This window comes from Bradysia coprophila, unplaced genomic scaffold (assembly GCF_014529535.1).
Source record: "Bradysia coprophila strain Holo2 unplaced genomic scaffold, BU_Bcop_v1 contig_373, whole genome shotgun sequence".
NCBI lineage: Eukaryota > Metazoa > Arthropoda > Insecta > Diptera > Sciaridae > Bradysia > Bradysia coprophila.
In genome coordinates this window covers 76078-92329 of record NW_023503632.1, presented here as the reverse complement: position 1 = coordinate 92329, position 16252 = coordinate 76078, and the positions used below count along the sequence as shown (strand labels likewise).

Below are 16252 nucleotides of genomic sequence, written 5' to 3'. Positions count from 1 at the left end.
CATATAAATGTGTGTAAGTGTGTGTAACTAAACTCGTCAATTCATTAAATCAACTTAGCTTAATAAATTATAATGTGAGTTTTATTTCACTATATACCTACCACTTCAAAACAGTAAAAAAAGCTTTTGCTATAGTACATACCACCAGCATGCAAATTGTTTAATTACTCTACATTATGATCATTGCGCGGCAGTTAAATATTTGGTTTTGTTTCGCAAACACCTGAGACTCTATTTTATTGTTATTATTATTAATGTGGCGTACATAAATTGTGGAAAAACAATTTATTTTCATTAATCGTATACCCAAACTGATATTATATTTGATGTTTAAGTGAATGTGATGTTGGTGAAGGGATGTTAAAATGCCACTTCTTTATACAGTCACCGGTATTCCGACATAAAAATTGTTCAGAGACGTTAGAGAGATGCTATTCCATTACATTCTTAGTTGGATTATTCGATACGATGATGTAATTGGAATAAATGAGACAAAATGGTGAGCAGATGTTGCTTTTGATAGGATTTGATATAATTAACCTCTCTCGGATGACAAACACCCCACCAGTAGTACTATCAAATCTGTTACTTCTTTTTATCGTAGTATTAGTATTTCTCATAAAATCTGTTACTTCACTAGTTTTAACATTTTATTTACTATAGAATACCGAGTTACATTGAGCTCGTCGCCTTTTTTTTCGTCTCTGTTAATAACAAATGACATAGCCGACAAATGTGCAAATGTTCTATTAGCATAAGCGTTGGAATAATCTTTCTTGGGTACTATTGGCACACCAATTTTGCTGACGAAATCATACAAAATCATTTTCCTCATACAAAACCTTTGTGTGCTAATAGTATCCAAGAGACTCTATTCGTAATACATGTGTCAATAGCACCCAGTAGTAGCAATAGTGCCGGTCAATTTCATATTCATCACAGGAGCTATAAGATATCTGACCTGAGGTTGGAGTACTTATTCTATGAGCCATTTTTACGATTCCTGAGATTTACAATTAGATGACAGTGGTTTTACGTAACATATTTTGTTAAATAAATAATTCTTAAATGGTGCATCGGAAACGCATTTTCATAATCATGTTTTCGAACTGAGACTACATTCTAGGTTCCAGCGCTAATATTTCACTGAACTTCACCAAATTTCGATTTCTTCACTAAATTTAGTGAATCTTTGATTGACATTTTGTGAAATAGTTCTCAGTATTTGGTCCAGCTAGATTCTATTGACTAAAAGGTACAAAAACAAACGAAGTAGCAAAAAAAAATTTATAGAAAATTTCGAAGTTTAGTTGTCTTCGAAAGGAGTAATAGGAACCCTACATAAATTACATTCTGTGAGGATTGTGCATTTTAACGACTACATTTCTGTCGTAATCGAAAAAAAAAATTATTTGAACCATAGCTCAATACTCTTTCTAAAATATTGCTAGAGCTCTACAAATTAATCACAGCAGTCTTGACCGCTTCGAGGCGCTTACATCATCTGTTGTCAACAACAACGACAAAAGTAAATAATTACCTCAGTTATACTGTTTGTTCTCTTATGGTAAACAAAATGTTAAAATTAATGAAGTAATAGATTTGATCATCAATGAATGTTTTTCATCCACTGGTTATGACATCGATTGGATATCGAAGTTGATCTGTCAATTAAATATTATTCTATTAAGGCTCGTCATTGGGAAATGACAGGACAGTTTCCCGAAAATGTGTGTAAAATTTTATCACAAAAATTCACCGAAAAAATTCAAAGAAACTCACCTCTTATGCTTTCCATTGTATTCGGGCATATTCTCTTATGGTCGACAAGGCATATTTGAACACTAAAACACTTTTTACTCGATGCAAAAACAAAAAGTTTTTTTTGTTTTGTCGCAACAAAAACACAGAAAATATTTCGACACAACTGTGACACTCCGCTACTATAAGTACTAGAATTAATGTTTGCTGTGTTCACTTCGGCGGTAAAATATTTTCATTCAAAAAAGTGTCGGACGTTTACAAACAATCATCAAACGGTTGACAAAGGGTAGCGTATACATTATTGCTCATCGACCATTTTTTAAAGCTTTACGAGAGCTCAGTGGACATTCTTTCAACGATGGGAGAGCATTTATTAAAAATGTAGCCTCTCGTAAGACTGCGCTGAACGTAAATAAATGTTCGTTCCTCTTTAGTAAGCTAAGAAGACTTTGCGAAGTCTAATTATGCCACCTCTTTGAATAAAAATATCGGCTGAGTTCTAATAATTCTCCGCTGAGCTTTAACAAACCTCCGCTGAGCTCTAATAATTCTCCGCTAGGCTTCAGGAAGTGCCCGTTGGGCCTAAGCAAGTTGCAGGAAGGCTTAATGGAGCGAGTCGGACACTCAGCGGAGATCTGCCAAAGCTAAGTGGAGTCTTATTAAATCATAGCAACAATTATTAGGTATCCGCTGATGCTTATTGAATGTACGCTTAGCTTCATTGCCTTACTACAACGTGCTAAGATCTGACGGACTCTTACTGAAGCCTAGCGGAGAATTATTAGAACTCATTAGAGGTTTGTCGAAGCTCAGCGGAGAATTATTAGAGCTCAGCGGAGGTTTGTTAAAGCTCAGCGGAGAATTATTCGACCTCAGCCGATATTTTTGTTCAAAGAGGTGGCATAATTAGACTCAGCGAAGTCTTGTTAGCTTACTAAAGAAGTGGGAGAGGTTACAATTTTAATAAATGTCTACCATCGCCGAAGTGTCGGGCACTTTTTTGAATGAAAATATTTTACCGCCGAAGTGAACACAGCAAACATTCATTCTAGTCCTTATAATAGCGGAGTGTCACAGTTGTGTCGAAATATTTTCTGTATTTTTGTCGCGACAAAACAAAAAATAAATTTTGTTTTTGCATCGAGTAAAAAGTGTTTTAGTGTTTAAATATGCCTTGGGTACCTAAAGAGACGGTGCACGAATACAATGGAAAGCATCATGGGTGAGTTTCTTTGAATCTTTTCGGTGAATTTTTGTGATAAAATTGTCCATACATTTTCGGGAAACTGTCTTGTCATTTACCAATGACGGGCCTTAATCGATTTTTTCCGCCAAATCTATTACTTCATTAATTTTAACAATTTTTTTGCCATTTTTAATTATTACTGCTCTGATCAAAGATATTGTGATATTGTTTTAAATAATACTTCAGATCAATAGAAGCAACAGACGCTGATCATATTTATTATTGTCGTAAAAGAAGTTGAAATAACTAAAATTTTCACCGATAAATCACTCTGGCTACGGCTCTGGTCTCTACCATTTCGGATTGTAAAGTTATGCGCGAATAATATTTTTGATTGAGTCAAACTGATTCTATATTGCATTGAAGCATATAATGTTTAATATTCAACTTGTATAAAATACATCCGTCATAATTTAAAGCAATTGTTTCTGAATTTGATTGTGGCAATTGAAATCGTGCACGGTCTCGTACCCCCTTAAACTGTGCTCTACTTTATACGTTACCGCTAAACTAAAGCAAAAAGCTATACTAATTCAATTTTTGAACTGTGTGTATTGTATATCACTGCATGGAAACTGCATTCAGCAATGTCATCATTTAAACACCTTTTTGCTCAATTACTTCCTTTCCTCTTTCCTACAAGCTACCATATTGTCTTGTCAGTTCATTGTTGTTACAATGGTCAACATCGACAGAATAAAAGAGATGGATGGAAAAGAATGTAATGAAGAAGACAATTTAACTGCCAGTACATGAAGGAATTCAAATACGTAACATATTTTGTTAAATACAAATGTATCATCTGTTATCGACTGCAGACGACAAAAATGAACGATTATCTCTGGTTAATGTAACCTCATATAGCGAAATATATGTTCAAACTTATGAAGTAAGAGATTTTCTACCAAACAGAACATTTGACGAAAGAAGTATAACAGATTTAATGATTAAAACGCGATGCCGTTGCAGTGTGTAACAAGTTGATGCAAAATTAGGGGATGGGTCGAATTTACAATTTTTCTCATGCTTCGAGGCCGTAAATGACGGCAATTTTTCAAATTTTCTCGGGTTTTCGGTCCTTTGCATGAAAACTTACATGTGTACTCACTTCGTCCGGCCTACAATCCGCGAAATTGTCTAAAATCAATCGTCTAAAACAGGTACACAAATAACTATTCTCGTTCCTTCGATGAAATTTGAATTTTATTTTACATCTGTAGACTATGGGGCCATCCATAAATTACGCACGCGGTGGACGGGTAATTTTTGACCCCCTCTCCTCCGTTTCGCACGCGTTTTTCATATAAAAAGGTCTAATCTCTGACCCCCCTCCCCCCTTAGGTGAGTGCGTAATTTGTGAATGGCCCCTCACGGTGAGGCTTAAAATTTTTAAATAAACGTGTAAGTTAACAACCAGGTTTTTTTCATAAGTGAGTTGGGGGAGGGAAGTGATATTCAAGTAAACAAGTTTTAGCAAAATCCCCTTAGCTGTTCCTGAGAACCAGCACCAGCGTCAGCCAGGGCTTGTGAAACAGTGAGGACTTAAGATTTACATTGGAATTGGTAGAGGGACAAATTCTAAGATTTACAGTGTAAAAATTATGGCTCTCGATAATTTCTTCATTGAGCAATAGTAGCTATAAGTAAAAATTTCACCATTTTAAAAGACTGATATCTCCTTTACAAAGCAACCGGGGAAGCCTTTGAATGATGATCCCAGACAAGTTTTGCGAACCCTTTTGAACAGCAAAAAAATTATTTTTGAATCGAAGTTTTCTGTTACATTTTCAGAAATTGCTCTTTTAGGCTACCCTCGGTGAACTTTGGACGCTTCAATACCTTACTGGTAAGAGTATTTCCCGTCAATTTGGTTGCTTATATGGTAGCCTGGGTCTTAGCTTTACAACGATACCAAATATGCCATACTTTATGCTTTACAAGAATTATTGATGAAAAAGTTTTGCATTGAGGTCACTCTACTCGCAAATCTGGAGCTGTCTAGAGGAATTCACCGAGGGTAGCCTAAAAGAGCAATTTCTGAAAATGTAACAGAAAACTTCGATTCAAAAATATTTTTTTTGCTGTTCAAAAGGGTTCGCAAAACTTGTCTGGGATCATCATTCAAAGGCTTCCCCGGTTGCTTTGTAAAGGAGATATCAGTCTTTTAAAATAGTGAAATTTTTACTTTTAGCTACTATTGCTCAATGAAGAAATTATCGAGAGCCATAATTTTTACACTGTAAATCTTAGAATTTGTCCCTCTACCAATTCCAATGTAAATCTTACGTCCTCATTGTTTCACAAGCCCTGGCTGACGCTGGTGCTGGTTCTCAGGAACAGCTAAGGGGATTTTGCTAAAACTTGTTTACTTGAATATCACTTCCCTCCCCCAACTCACTTATGAAAAAAACCTGGTTGTTAACTTACACGTTTATTTAAAAAAATTAAGCCTCACCGTGCCCTATGTGTAGTGTTTGTCACTGTCACTGGACAACTAGAAATTCTAAGAAACAGTTATTTGTGTACCGATGGTATAAATCAAGAAATTCCAACAAGATCGATGTTTGCGGCCATAGCGAAGCACAACTAAGGAAGTAATTTAATATTTCGTATACAGATGAGCACAACTGTCCGAGGGTTTCCGAGTGTAGTATTACATTTTATCGCATACACGACACGGTGTGATTCCCCGAAAAAATTATTCACCTAGGATATATAAACGAACATTATACTTCTGTAAATTGTCAAAGTGTCATTCGCATATGTCTCGTTTTCGCTTATGCGATAAAAAAGAATATGCACGTATGACAAGCCGTCTCGGCAAGCCTCGACCGCTTTGTCATACGTGCATAATATTTTTTACTTTAAGAGCGATATAAAGAATTTTCCCAAGGGAGGGAAACGAAAAAGCGACTTTACATCCCTAGTAAATTAAATTTCGTTTACATGCTAGGCTACATGAGTCGAAAACCGCACTTTTCATGTTTCGGGCACTTCTTTCGACACTCTCAGCATAGCATGTAAAATCCATTACATAAGTCGGTATAAAAATGAAAGGTCTTGTTTTCGTGTGTTTACCGACCTCGGCTTCGCCTCGTATCAAAAAAATTCACACAAAAACTCTACTTTTCATCTTTTTATCCCTAGTTGATTTTAGTACCACCAAGAGACCGAAACAAAATCCGTGACGTCATTAGTTTAACATACTGTTACTAGCCTATGAAGGGTAGGTTCTTTTCCCTAAAAAACTGGGTTGACAGTTTTCGCCGAAACCTTTAAATAAAATGAATAAATCCTCTCAGGAATGTTCTCATATCTCAATAACAGTACAAACACACCACTCTTCAAATTTCTTATTTCAAATAAAATTTTTAATTCAAATTTAACCTGAATGCCACTTGAGGTTTATTTTATTATAATCTTAATCATGCAAATTCGAAGCTAAAATTAATAGCTAAAAACACAGTGGTGCTGATAAAAACGCGTCGACTTAATTCGCGTTCAGCACAACAAACAAACAAAAAACATTGTCGTAATTGTTCGCGCATTAAGTGTGCGTACTTCAAACTGCGATGCGATCTAAGAAATTTGAATTTTCAAGTGCTGCTTTATTCTCTCCTTTCCTGTGAATTGTGGCACATAGGATTGAATGGAAATTGTTGTAAGGGAAAAAAAAAACGAGGAGCGGAAAAAACCAACAACAAGCAATTAGGATTGCTTTTTATCACATCGAATCCTTTAGTTCCAGGCTAATTCAATGAAAAAATAAAATTGGTCGAGATTGCTGTTAAGGATAATGAGGATGGATTTTTGAAGAAAATTATTATTTGAATGGGCCATCAGTGTACAATCACCAACAACATGGGAGGGTGAGATTAGAATGAAAGCATCAAATTTTATTGGAAATCGCATCATTTATGTTAGTTAATTGAAAACCGAACGATTAAGCCTTTACGGTCATAATTAATAATTTAAATGCATTCTAATTGATATTTATGGGTTTTCAGATTGCATTTTATATCAACTGGCATTGCAATGGAAAACGTTCAATTCAATTCAATTGAAATGAGCAAAACGTGTGTTGTGTATACGAGTGTGTTGTTATACATCAGTCATCACATCATGCTAAATTAAACTGAATTTTATCCATTTTACGCCAATAATTTGTTCAATTTCGATAATTCAGTTTCGGTTTTGGAGCGTATGTGCACACATTAAATGTGGCAAATATAATTATCAGTCGGTCAGAAAACAATTTATTTTGTATTTCGGGCGCAAAGAGGATTATTTGCCCGCAATTTAAAATTTAAAAAAATAAAATCGGGATAAAACAGCTTTGCTGATTTTAAACATTCATTATGCAGGCGTCTGGCAGAGAACAACTATAAATCAGGGACCATTTTTGGGAAAGCGATTTTTCAAAATTCTCCGACATTTTCCTAATTTTTCCCAAAGAATATTTTTGGGAAAATTCGTAATAAAATTCTGGAAAATGTGTGCAAATTCAGGAAATTATTTTCCCAAAAATTGTCCCTGGCTTTTATGGAACATCAATGTATATGACAGTCGGAAATAATATGGACATTGGACTGAGCACAGATGCTAAAAATTACCGTCAATCACTGAAGGTCAACAGCTACGTATTGAAAGTGTAGGGGAAATGTTACAGGTTTTTGTCGAAAAATCTCTTCGTATCGGAGAATAACATTTCAGCTCAGGTTTGTTCGCATCCAGCCTAAAAAACACACACAAAATTCATTTCGATCGGCCTCATGTTGTTTTCAGATTGTAGGCTCTGTATAGTGTTCAGTACAAGGAAAGTGAAGAAAACAAATTTTGTATTTAAATTCTCTCGGCTAGAAATACCATCAAAGATCTGGTCTCCTCCTAGGCACTTTCCACAGAAGTGAAAAATTCAAAAGACATCAAAATGATTAAATTGTATGGCATTACTCGCGGAATTACTCAACCTCGTCACGAAAATAAGCCGGACTCTCAAAATGCCTATCTGATGTTGCAGGACGATTACAAGTTCAGTTAAGCATAATTAACAGCACACACTATGAGCAGTGGAACCTAAATTTCTAATAAACACATTCAAAGCGATGACACGATGACAGAGGCTGCATTAAAAAAAACGTAACACCACACACATCAGATATATAAAGAGCTGCGCGACAACACGATGACTATCAAAAATTAAATAATTGGATAATAATGTTCCATTATAGCTATTAGAGAGTAGCTTTTCGCATTTCATATGATGATGATGATGCCCCGTTATGCGACATAAATGCATTTTGTTCGTTTGTGATATTATTATGCAAGGTCGCGCGCTTTAATTGTAATATTCGATTGGACGATTTATGATCATTCGTTTCATCCTGACATTTACGTCCGGTAGATTCTATATTTATTTTATTCATGCTACGCATACACGTATTCTGTTGAGTTTTAGGTTATGATTTGCGGTTAGATCAACATGAAGAGTGTGCAGCTAACATGGTTTTAGACACAGATGTGCTGATGATGCGACGGTTAATTTTATTCTTTTTATTTGGCGAAAAACCGATTGCAACAGATTTTGGAGACGAGAAAGGTTGAAATTAGAACAAAGAAAAGTTAGGCTGATTATTCACTGCTAATAAGGAAACAAGGAACGACAACAAAGTGTCCTGGATTGTGTTCCTTTATATAGAAAAATATGTTGAAAACTAATGAAGTACAAGATTTTGTAACCAACATTAGCAAAGAGTTTAAGAAGCTTTTCAAGTAACTAGTGATTGTACCTTGATTCAGGCATGCCGGCAGTTTTTTAAACGTTAAGAACATATCAATTTCTGTTTAAGGCACGTTGTGGCTTTTGTTTCACATAATAGTCACTATTTGAACAAACGATGTAGTCTAACGAAAGTCGATGCATCCGAAGAGGAAGTGTAATTTAAATGTTTTGAATTGCAAATTTGAAGTTGAAGAAGCCCTGCATTCCATATGATAAAGTTTCGCGGCGTGCATGTGCTGAAATTGATTACTTCCGTTTTGGAATTTTCCTACGAAAACGTAATTCTACCAAAATCAGTGTTGATACTAAGCATGATCCAAACAACTTTACTAGTGTAAGCTACTCACAAACTATTTGTCCCTCAGTGCAATTAAAAAACTAAAAAAAACTGAACCGACTAGTCATCTGTTATGTAGATCGACGATGGGAATAGTATGTTAAAAGAAATAAAGTAGTAGATTTAGCTCCAATAATACCAGATCTGGTAATAATGAGTGATCATAAAGGTAAAAAAATACGAAAATGATAGTTATAAATTGAAAGGAACAACGAGAAGTTGTCAGAGCCAGACATAATAAATCTGCAGCCTTGTTTTGACTATTGTTCCATTTTGTCATATAGTGATAGTTGCCCATAAAATGTTGATGAAATTCCGCTATTTTAGTACATCTTGATCGAAGGCGTTCAAGTTGAGAGGCGTCGCTCTTCTTGGTTCAAGAAGACAATTGCCTTATTTCCAATTAGGATATTCAAATGGTAAAGGTGGTGCGGAGATATAATGTCACTATGAGGATATTTTTCGGTAATTACTAATTAACTTGTACTCGTTCTCTAACGTCATAATTGACTATCAAGAGTGGCGCCTACACTCATGGTGAAAGTGAGAAATTGGTTTGTTAGTTAAATAGTGAAATAAATACAGGAAGTGAGACTGTGTAAAGTCTTAGACAATGTAAGCTACAATGCCCTTGAACTAGCAAGTTAACAAAGGAATTTTGACAAAGGTTTGCCGAATTAAAAGATAATTTTCAATTGAAAAAATTTGCGTCGGGAAAGATAGCGAGAGCGAGAGATAAGTTTATTTAGAATAGATCATGTAGCCAGAACAGCCTACGAGTTCTAATTATGTAACATTTCATCTGTTATCGATAGCAGATAGATATAAAAATGATAAGCTCTGGATAATATGGTAAAATGGATGTTAAAAACATTGAAGTACAAGATTTGAAATCGACTGATTAATCAATGGAGGTAATAGACCCGATAATAAAAGTGGTCAAATGCTTGCACTACCCATATGTTAGTCTGTAACAGTCTTATTAACTAAATTAACTTTTTGTACCTTATTTCCGTCTGTGAAAATGATGATTTCCTTTATGCGGGACTATTCCCGCTCACTTTTTCCAAAAAAAAGTTAGTTCTTAATTTAACGTCCAACTTGTAGTAAGCATACAAAAAACAACTTATAATCCTCTTAGGTCCCGAGCAGCACAACTAACTTTCAATTAAATTATCGCGCATAAAATGTTTTGTATCCCGTCGTGTGTAACAAACAAAAAATTCGCACGGAAATGCTCGATTCGTAACGCGAAAATTGTAAAATATAACCGAGCCAACTTATTAACACTTTCCCTATATATCACAGCGTAAATTGAATACCGAAAATCTAATTAGAATCCCATTTCATGTATACCGTGGCTGCCTATCCCATCAAAAAAAAACAACAACATCTCCGATTAATTGGCACAACTCTTTCGTATTATCCACATGAGAAACAAATGTATGAAATTCACCATTGAAATAAGCCACATGAAAAATCAAAACACGTCAATTCACCACGAAGTGTACGAATCAAATAACGATGACTCCGACGTTACGATTAGATATATAAAAAAAAGCCTTCGAACAAATGAACATTGTACGACTACTCTCCGCCACTTTTCATGTTTGAATCCATATTACATGCAAAAGTGTTGGTATATTTTTCTAACAGTCCATTTTGATCTCTATGGCCCCTTTTTGTTTGATATTCTCAATTTTTCAAGCTTTTCCCTCATTCACTGTACAGTGACTCCGCCCACCTCAAGAGTTGTTTTTATACGAAAATCGAGCAACATATATATTTATGGTTATGGTTTGCAGAAAACCCGTGTGCACACATAAAACCGACACACACAGAAAAACCGCCCCTTGGCAACATAAATTTATTTGAATTCTATTTGGCTTTTGGTGTCTTTATGAAATTGGTTAGAAATTTGAAATTGATTCTATTATACAATTTAAATGTCGCGCAATTGTGTTTAAAGCGTATTTGAGAATTTGCAGAATGAAAATTTGGTTATAAAATATATTTCTGGAGCTGCTTTATGGATATGGTGTTGAGTTGTTTTTGAGAGTCATTTTCTATGCGCATATTCTTTACAATTTTGCTTTGTGCCAGATGGTTTTTTTCTTCTTCTCCATAATGAAAATTACAATTTTGTGTTATTCATCTTTACCATGTATAAAATCTTCAAGTTGGATGCATACTTAATGGGGATGGGAAGTTTTTACGTTCATCTTCACGAATAAATGGACATTTTGTGGTGGTCAAATTGAATGAACTGACTGAGCAAAATTTATGTACTACGTATTTATACGAGCGGATGGATGGAGTCACAAGTCTAATAATGGACTTTTCGAAAATAAATTGAAAAAGTAAGAGATAGATGGTTGGAAAGTTGTCATCGTCAGCTAGTACAGAAAACTTATGCAATACTTTCCCTATTTTCCCTGATGAAACATTTATTACATTCGTATATATAGGCAATGTAGCACACAGATTGCGCTGGTAATGGAATTATAAGCAGGAAGACGATGTCTTTGTTACGTCTGACATTCCAATATTTAGCCAATTTTAATTAGAGTGAAGCCCTGCGGTTGATTTTAATTTACATTTTCTTTTGACTTATTGAATTTGAGACAAGAGCCCGATAAAGATTTAAAATATATTCGAAAGATTCATCTTTACTCTAGTCGGTCGAATTGTTGAATAGACGACTCAGGTTTCTGATGTTTTCAAAAATAGTCGGAAGGGAAGACTCACAGGTTCCAGATCAACGCCTTGAGTTACGACAAATTTGAATTTCATTTTAAATTTTATTTTTGTGCGATTCAACTTTTCGTTTCGTCTTTAGCTGGCCGTCTAATCTTCACCAGAGTATGTATGTGTACTTTCTTGTGAAGCTCATACTCAGACTAAATAGAAACAGACTGGTCTTTCATACAGAAATTTGGTTCGGTTCGAGCGAAACGAAATACGAAATGTGTAAGTGAGTTCCATAAAACGCCGACAACGTTGAAAAAAGTAGAAAACACTCACCGTTAACGGGCTTTTCTCTGAATGACATTACCATGACCAACGAACTTACTTGTAAAAGAAAAAGTCGTTATCGGTACTAAATCCAACACGCAGCCTATAACCGATTCCATCAGATGTCATTATTGTGGACAACAACCTGATGAAACGAATTATTTGTGTTGCGGTTGAGTTTCGAACCCAAAACTGGCTATCCAATAATTCAATATAAAGTCCCGACTTACACACTGCTATTGGTTAAAAAAACGCGCATACGACCACGACCAGCTGGAGGAAACTACATGAAAGTGTAACCTTAGTGTTGAGTCTCAATGTGTCAGAACTTGCATGAATAAAACCGAGGATTTTGATATCGCTAAAAATATACGCAATTTGTATTGAATGTATTCGTTCTGAAAATGTTAGGTAATTTTCAACAGAAAAGATCGTACCAAAAGAAGTAAATCGACAAAATGTATTCCCTGATACCTGTGCATCCGCGATCCCTGATGATTTCTTCACCGATCAGTGATACGTTTTGATCATTAACTTAATCACTAACTGAAACGAATAAAATGTAAATATTTTAATGATACAACGCATGATTAATGATCGAGATGTGCGTCAGCGTTATTTCACGCAGGACCACTTAGGTTGTTTGGCAGGGTGAAACGAAAAAACATATGAAACTGCTGGTCCCTCCGAGCAGAGTGAGACGAATTTGACGCACATCTCGACCGTAGAGTGTGTGTTGTTTGTATGGAGGTTATTTAGGCAAATCGATATACACAGTACATCTCCAGTGTTCATTTTATTCAGATTTGATTAGAGATACTTAAACTCACCCTGATACGATATGCTGTGATCCTTTCTCCCATTGCCTTTGTTTATTGCAACGAAAATGAAATAACAAAAATTACAAAAGCTTGCGAGCAGACTCACTTAAATTCGAAAAGATTTTACAAACAACTCAGAATGAAAACGAACACAAATTAAAATACTGAGAAATGTCGTCGTCGTTTCTTGAAGTTATATATAGTTGCCTACAATATTCATGGTGATTGTCCCAAATGTGACAAAACTAGATTACTGGTCGCCTTCGCCTCACAAACTCAAATCGAACTTTTAATTAACTAACCTAAAGATTCAATGATACAGCCAAGGACAGTCAAAAAAGTGTATTTTTATGATTTTCGTGTTTATCGATTTCAGCTGTTTTAACAATACAAATTACAATGGCAAAACAGCTGAAATTGATGAACCACGTATAGAATAAAAATGCACTTTTTTGACTGTCCCAGGCTGTATGCAAAGTCTGTTAAATCGCGTTGTCGGTAAGTCATCTGTTATCGACAATAACGACAAAATTAGACGCTGATTTGTGTATACTTATATAGTGAAAAGTATGTTTGAACAAATGAAGTAAAAGATTTTGTGGCAAACGATACTCCAAACAAAAGAAGTGACAAATTTAATGAGTACAAAACGATACGGTAATGAATGAGATGAGCTGAATTGAACCACAATTAAAAAATTCGAATTTAGTTTTCTGCTAAGATTTGAATTAAAGTTATAAATCAACGCACTTCCAGCATGAGTGATTATAGTGGTCAGTTGCAGAATGTACTCTAAAAATGCATAAAAATGTTTTACGTTTGTATGATACATTGTCCAGTTTCAGGACTCTATTTAGAGCACCACTCATCCTTGCAGTGCGTTGTATAAATCCAAAATCGCCGAAAAGCAAGTCCAAATTCAAAAATGTCTCGAGATCTATTTCATGTTTGTTTTGTCCTTCGAAAGATATCAGAATTTCCAGCTGTTTGGAGTAAAAACCAAAAGTAGAAGCAAACGCAACCTATTGTAATAAACACAGAAATCGAAGGAGAAGCTACGCAAGCCAACTCTGTCCCGTCTACTTTCATTGGCGTCTATTGGCGTACTAGTTCCTTGTATTTGCGCACTTCCGCTGGTCACCAATAACAAACAGCACCTGTTCCAAGTATCTGCTCGCGTAAATTTCCCCTCGGCAAATAGAGATGTTCAGTAGGAACTGGAGGTGAGCGTTCTGGTATGGAAGTACCTAGAAAAAGAGTCTTTTAACATAGACTACCAGAGTAAAAAATTGAAATCTCTAGACCCTCATTCGACCGGATGCAGACTTCTGAGTGGAATTTTTCATACAAGTTTTTCCCCACTGCCTCAGTAAGATGTCTGATTTCGGTCGATTGAGGCTTTTGTGAGGACTTTTTTACTCGTTTTAGGGGAACAGAATAATTAAGAAAAATCATCTTTCTCCTCATCTAATCATCTACCAATCCACTCAGTCCTTGACATTTTTGTTATTCAATTACTTGTGATTTGTGATCTGAATGTGGCTTGCAGAAAACTATCTTTCGACCTTCATCCCTGTGAGAGTTCGTTATGTAATTACGAATGATATGTACGATTTGCAAAATGTACACACACCATCGACAAACACATTATTTTTTTGCCATATAAAAGAGAAATGATAATAAATGGCTGTTCGGAAATACATTAACAGTTCAGTCATAAAGCATCGATTTTCTTCCACATCTTATCTGAAATATAAATATCAGACACTCGCTAAATCTTTGAGGTTTTTCTTCAAATTAAGTAGCTTTCTACCCAATTGAAAAAGTTAATTTATTATTGGACGCGATTATACCCCGACTAGATGTATACATGCATATATACATCACAACATTTTTATCCTCTTCTCCGATGGATACATATTCATTCATTCGCATATATATTTCCTTTATGTTCCGTTATTTTTTACGTTTATCTTATTCCATTTCCCAATCCGAAGCCACATAATATAAGAAGGGCAGCAGCAGCAGAAGCACCAGCAAGAAAAAAAAACTATTCCATTTAGATAAATTGCTATAATGCACGACGACCAGGCCATTTACCGTTAGATAACCATTTATAACCCGATGCAGAGAGTTCTTTTTTCTGTATTACCACAATTCATTTCCATTGATTGATCGTATAAATTCTGTATAAAGTACGGGCTGTATATATACATTTCGGGCTGTACTTATGCATATATCCCGTTAATACAGAAAATATATTTAAGGAAAAAAACGAATACCTTTTCCAACTTTATAGTCTATTTTGATCGAAATATCTATACATTTACGTATACTACATTGTACGTTCGTAATATATATGGCACGAAGAATATACATAACTATATATTGGAGTAAGAAGGAACATTTCCACAAAGCAATGTAGCTCTATATTACTAATAAATCCAATCATTTCTCACCAAAATCCTTATCACATTTTCTGTGTTTAGTTCCCACTTATACTTACTTATAGCAAATGCAATTTTATCGAGGGCGGAGCCTACGGTCTCTCTCGGAGAAAATAAATATGGACATCTTGCGCAGTTCCAATTCTCCCATTTTCCGTCTGAAGAAAACAATAACGCCAGAACTACCCCGGAATCTATTGTACTCAGTGTAGAAGCAATGCATATGATTCATTTAAATTTAAAAAAAAAATTGGATTATTTTTGCATTCGTATCTGATACCACTTGCACTCTCTCATTACACGAATTTACCAATGATTTTATTCCGCATGACATTTATCCAAAGAACAAATAAAAAAGAAGTTTGAAATGCATACCAGCTAGATGTGTATATGGTAATGGTATGAATGAGTGTTGGGTTTAAGAAAAGCACCAGTGGTGAAAGTTGAAGCTCGCGAGAGCTTGATACATACAGTGTGCACACTGTGCACCATACATAATACAGATGGAGCTGAAGGCAAAGTTTTGTTACAATGTTTCCAATGTTAATATGGAGATGGCGCAGAGAAGAGAGTAAAATCGAATTTTTGATTACGGGAGAACTAAAGTGTGAATCGTACTACACACCGTTTACTCACCATTTTCAAAATTACAATGAAAACGGTTTACGCTTTACATTGGTATAGCGGATGTTCTGGCTGAAATTACGTTTTTTTTGTTAAGGCCAGAAGTGAAATCTGATGTTTTATATAAAAGTTAGAAGTCCCGCGTTGATGAGAACTACGACCATAACGGTTGTATAGAGCTTAAGCCGCTTAAGCTCTAAACAAACGAGTCAGAAC

The 16252-nt window shown here is 35.2% G+C and overlaps 1 protein-coding gene across 2 annotated transcripts in view; it reads right to left on the bottom strand.

Moving 5' to 3' along the window:
• LOC119081894 (homeobox protein ceh-37) overlaps positions 1 to 10731 on the bottom strand; it is a 59651-nt gene extending 48920 nt beyond the window's left edge. For both annotated transcript variants that reach the window (XM_037191121.1, XM_037191122.1), the window contains exon 1: positions 10135 to 10731. The gene's annotated coding sequence lies outside the window, so the exon portion shown is untranslated. The remainder of the gene's footprint in view (positions 1 to 10134) is intronic.
• Positions 10732 to 16252: the final 5521 nt, after the last annotated feature.